Source organism: Zea mays, chromosome 10 (assembly GCF_902167145.1).
Source record: "Zea mays cultivar B73 chromosome 10, Zm-B73-REFERENCE-NAM-5.0, whole genome shotgun sequence".
Lineage (NCBI taxonomy): Eukaryota > Viridiplantae > Streptophyta > Magnoliopsida > Poales > Poaceae > Zea > Zea mays.
In genome coordinates this window covers 98,669,692-98,675,379 of record NC_050105.1, presented here as the reverse complement: position 1 = coordinate 98,675,379, position 5,688 = coordinate 98,669,692, and the positions used below count along the sequence as shown (strand labels likewise).

The 5,688-nt window shown below is 39.8% G+C and overlaps 1 long non-coding RNA gene across 1 annotated transcript; it reads left to right on the top strand.

Annotated features, from left to right (window-relative positions):
- Positions 1-1,525: 1,525 nt before the first annotated feature.
- On the top strand, positions 1,526-2,414 carry LOC109943090 (uncharacterized). Its single transcript, XR_004853203.1, has 2 exons — positions 1,526-1,913; positions 2,070-2,414. It is a non-coding gene; the product is annotated as an uncharacterized lncRNA (long non-coding RNA).
- The last annotated feature ends 3,274 nt before the right edge of the window (positions 2,415-5,688 follow it).

Below are 5,688 nucleotides of genomic sequence, written 5' to 3'. Positions count from 1 at the left end.
GCACCGGACACTGTCCGGTGCACCACCGGACACTGTCCGGTGCACCACCGGACAGTCCGGTGCCCCAGACCGAAACAGCCCCTTGGCTGTACACAGCCAACTCTCTTCTTTTCTTCTTCTTCCTGTTTCTAATACTTAGACAAGTATATTAGTACTCAAAACCAATGTACTAAGACTTAGAAACATACCTTTGCTCTAGATTTGCACTTTGTTCATCCATGGGCATTGATTCACATTTAAGCACTTGTGTTGACACTCAATCACCAAAATACTTAGAAATGGCCCAAGGGCACACTTCCCTTTCACTTATTTGGATGCTCATCATGTATCCATGTAGGGTTCGTGTGATGTGCAAATTAAACTAAATTTTCACACGAGACCACTTCAACCCACATGGATTGAAGTGGATACATGGGCATCCAAACAAGCCCATATAAAGTAAGACGAAGACCTAAGAATTTGAGGTGCTCCCAATTATGTCTCTGGATCCCCAACTGGTTGAAGCTTCGTGACTAGGACCAGCGGTTGAAACAGAGGGGCTTTGCGAATACCATGGGAGATAAGATGTGACGGCAATATAATTTATATTTTCCTTTCCAGATTTATTGTTATGCATGTTTTTCATAATGTCAGATGTGGGAAAGTTTTTCAGAAAGACTTAATAGGTCTAATGGCTATTAAAATTAACTGTGGCTACGGAGGGGTGATGACATCACATGATGGTACATCGTAAACAAAATAGTGAGAAATGGGTGCACGACGAGGGTTGTGAGTTTTCTAGCTTATATTATACAGCACGGTAGTGGTGCCGACACACCAATTTCTTGTAGGCTACTAGTTTCATCATTCCAATTTAAAAATGATTGAGTTTCATGCAGATAAAACCTTATTTGCACAGTTAGCAAAAAACACGCTGCAAACCATGTGAAACTCCACCGAGAGTGTTTTGTTGTGAAACTGTGTGTTTTTGGCCTTGTTTCATTTTACCATCTAGTACAAGGTACTTTTTGGATATAGTGCAATTAAATCTATCATTTGGAATGGGTATCAAAATTAAATGAGTCATACCATGTTGTCAGTCTATCTTTCGCAAGAATTGGATCATTGATGCAATGCTATCTGTTCGAAGATTCCATGGCATTAGTTTTTAGTGAGACTTAGACTTTACCCTTAACCCTATAGATAGAAGGGTGGAGTGCAAGCATGATACATGAAGATTAAACTGCATCCCTAGGATCATTTATTTTCATTGCACCATGCAACATCTAAATGCTTATGGATATGAAATTGTAAATGAAACTATAGATTATGTCCTTGTTTCATTTCATCACCTACAATGTACTCCCTTGGGTATGCTGGAATTAAATCTAGCACTAGGAAAGGGTATACCCATGTTGTATGTCTATCTCTCGAAGGTTTGCATCTTTAATGCAATGCTATCCATTTGAAGATTCCTTGGCATTAATTTGTAGTGAGACATAGCGGCTTATGGTTTGCTATAAATCGAAGTGTGCTGTGCAGGCATGATACACAACATTGTTTCAGTATTTTGTTGGCTCAGTGAGATAGACAGAAGTTGCTCTTGGCTTGATACATGAATACTACAAAAGTAATGCTACGGGTCTTGGTGTTTTCTTTAGTCTTTACTATGCTTTCGACACATCAAGCTTTGGGAAATAAGGAAAATTGTGACAAGGATAAAGATTTCATTAAGCGCCAATGCGAAAGGTGCATTGGAGTTGGCCGTAAATTCCCTACGACCAAACTATGTTGCAATGCTATAAAAAGAGCTGATATGGCTTGCGTTTGTCGTAGCATAACACTAGAAGAGCAGCTCACAATAAGCGTCATGAAGGTTGTGGATGTTGCAAAGGAATGTGGCAACCCGGTGCCACCTGGGAATAAATGTGGAAGTGAGTACCTAACACTAATCTTTTGTTTATTTGAATTACTCTACTATTATGTTGTCTACATCAAATAAGTATTCAAAAGCAAGAAACCAAGAGAAACTATATTTTGAGCATATGTAACTTGGACAAACTATATAATTTGATGAACTTGTTTATCAGCTTGGACTGTTCCACCACAACTGCTAGCAAGGGTGCATCCGTAAGGGTTCAACAAAGCGAGCAACAAAGGGCACATGGATAAGAGTTCAATAATGGAAGCAATCACAGGAAAATCTTGAGATAAATGAATGAATGTATGCTCAACTGGCTTTTGGAAAATTAGATCAATATAATATGAGGTGTGATTTATTTATATGGCCATAAATCTACTCTTAATAAACTCCATATGCCCATGGCTCTAAACGGATCCGAATGCTTACTATGGTGGGGAGAAACAAATCAGTGAAGTTTCATTAGCTTTATCATCTTCTAGTTTATTTTTATATAACAGTGGGAACTGAACAATATGTTTGATTGAGCCATCCTCTTTATATCAAATTGTAATCATGAAGATTTTGTCTTGGATTAGGGTCCAAGCAAAGAGCTTGCATCCTTTCCAAATCATGTTAGTGTAGCAGAATGGTTCAAAAGATCCAACAAATTGAATATGATATAACAACATTACGCTGAGTTTCCCATTCGGAGTCCTCTATTTCTAGCTATTTTTGCATATCTTGAAGACAAATTCTGAATAGGTTTATGCTTCAAATCTGATTTTTTTAAGATTGGAGTCTCCCAAATAGTATATTCCGCACAGATTGAGGATAGCCGACCTCTGCCACTTCACACAACGAATTCACACATTCTGACCCAAAGATCTTCGAGTTGGCTATATCGTCCTATGCTTGGTCATTTCATGACGCCCACCTCCAGCTGCTATGTTCCCTGCTTCCTTCTCTGCCCCCAACTGAAGTTGTCAGGCTTCACCTTTGCAAACAACTGCACCTGCTGATTTTGAAAATAAAGTGATGAAAAACAAAAAAGTCCTTTGGGACATAAAGAGAGAGGGTATCGAAGCATAACTAAATTACTAGTCGGTTGCCCGTGCGTTGCGACGGCTTATAACAATATCCACGTAAACTATCCACCAAAAAAATTCAAGATTTTTATTGATTGTCTCCGCTCTCCGTATAATTTTTTTTGATTTAGCTAACTGATGTTATTGTTTACTCCATGCAATATGTCATGGTACAACACGACCAATAAAGTGAACGATTAGAAGAGAGTTCACAACGACTGACTGAACGAACAGAGATTATAAAATGACATAATTCCACCATACAGAGACCAAATAAGAGAAAATTTGTGAGCTCAAGTTTCTAAAATAAGTCACATGAACTCAAACTTATAAAAAGATGGATTAAAATATGGAGTGATTGCTAAAGTCAGACATCAATAAAAACTGGATGCGCTCCATATAAATTATGCTACTTCGTAGCAATTACTGACGTTTAAAACCAACAAATAACCTTTCATTTTACTGTTACTGTGACAAATCATTGTTGCTCCATCCAATTCAGCAACCTCAAACACCATGGAGTCCATTGCACCAATGTGGTCTCAGAAACATAATGCTTGCAAAAGCCAAGAACGCCGTGCCGTGCTTGGGCTATAGCCTAGGCCTGACATGATTATATTTTTATTTTACAAAAAAATATATACATATATACAATTTATATTCAATATTAAAAACATCTGAGCATGATGTTCTACTGGTTAGACAGCTTGACCCAGTGTCTCCCACTCTTCTTCCATAGGGTATGGGTCCCGCTCTTCTTCCATAGGGTATGGTTTCGAACACCACCTCCTCTACTGTTTTTAACATTTTACGTTCATTTAATCAACTGGACCGATGGGTTAACGGGCTGGCTCGACACAGTCAGCAGACCGACATGATGTGTCTGGGCCAGAGTTGTGGCCCGCGTGCGTCTGGTCCGTGCCGGGCCGCCGTTTGGCCATCTATAGGCGTGCAACGGATTAATTTGAAATAGCTGTGAGGGGTTATTTGTAAAAAGATGACGCGGACGTCCGTTGAAATTGGTGCTTTAAGTATAGTTAAAGTATATTATAAAATAGACAATACCACCATAAAATTTATAATAATTATGAATTTTTGTGAATAAGACAAGTGGATCAAACTTAGGTAAAAAAGTCAAACAATTATAGATTGAAACGTAGGGTGAGTATCATGCATTCGAGTGTAGACGAAAAAAAGAAACAAAAAGAATTATAATTTGAGACCGTAGGGAGTATAAAATATAATTATTTTTAGTAAATCCAAAGTTAATAAGGCTATCTCAAACAAATGTAACTTATGGTGTCTCAGCTCCGTTCCTATCGTCGTTGCTCCCCAAACTCCCTCCATCATGCCCATGTGCCATGTCCCAGTTCCTTCCTTCATTCTTGACCTACCTCTATATATGTCTTGTTCCTTTAAAACTTGTGGCTGTGATCGGCGTTGACTACCGCTTCATAAATTCATTGGCTGAGTGCCCATGCATTGCAACGAGAATATATAATATCAATATATTATGTTAACTTATATACAAAATGTGTGTTATACCGTTATGAGAAAATGTTTTATAATCAATTTATGATTCTGGCTATATATAAATTTTGTTATTTTAATCTATGTGTTTCACCACTACATTGCAACAACCAGTATCATGCAGACTTCGATATATGTCATGATTTGCATGGTCTCATCATTGGAGAGCACGTTCCATACATGCCGGAAGAAATTTCCTCATATATCATTAGTCATCAGACACGTACCACCATACCCTTTTACTTAAACAAAAAGGCAAGTGTGTGTCTTTACGAAGAAAATTAAAGGCAAACCGACACAAAAGCTACCCAACGGTGGCGATGATGACGAACTGGTCATTGTTGTCGGTCCTCCTCTGCGTCGCCTCTGGCGCCAATATGATGCCACAGTCCTCGATATAGTAGTCGTCGAACACGCGTGACATACCGAGTACTGATGACTTTTGGCTGGGCTGTAAAACGAAGTGCACCCCAGGCTCATCAGCAAGGTAGTACCCCAGGCCGTTGCACCACCGGATGCGCTACTTCTCTACATACATCATGTTTGAGGACACTCACACAACATCAGCAAGGACCATCGTCCTAGCGCACAAGAATTCATGGTCGGTCAGTAGCGACTTACGTGGCAGGTTAGGCTTCAGGTGGACGATCAGCTGGACGACATTGATGGCGTCGTCGTCGAATGCGGTGCCCAGAAAACCCGAGAGTCGCCTACGTTGGCGACGACCATAAGGTCCCCCTGCTTGACGATGGACAGCGCGGAGCAGCCGCTCTACACCGCGTCCAAGCGACGGCTGCGCCGGAGCTTGTCGTACATAGCGGCACATGCGGCCACGTATGACTGTTTCTAGAGGTCTAACTGGTAGTCGCCAAGTTTATTCTCGTCGTCGATGAGCGACCCCAACGCGAGTGTCTCCTGCTAATGGTGTTTGTTCGAGGTTTTTAAGTAAGAAACATGGATTCATGTTTGGCGTTAATTTATAAAAATGACTCACAAGTCAGATCCATGGAAAAAATATTACGAACAATAAATGTCACACATACAAAAAAAGGAATTTAAGTTGGAAACATTATTCAAACAAAAGAAATTGCATGCAAGGCTATTCTTTAAATACTACTCCCTCCATCCAAAAATATAATTCAAGAATCTCGATGATACTTATCTACTACTATGCATTGTGCAAGGGTAGCA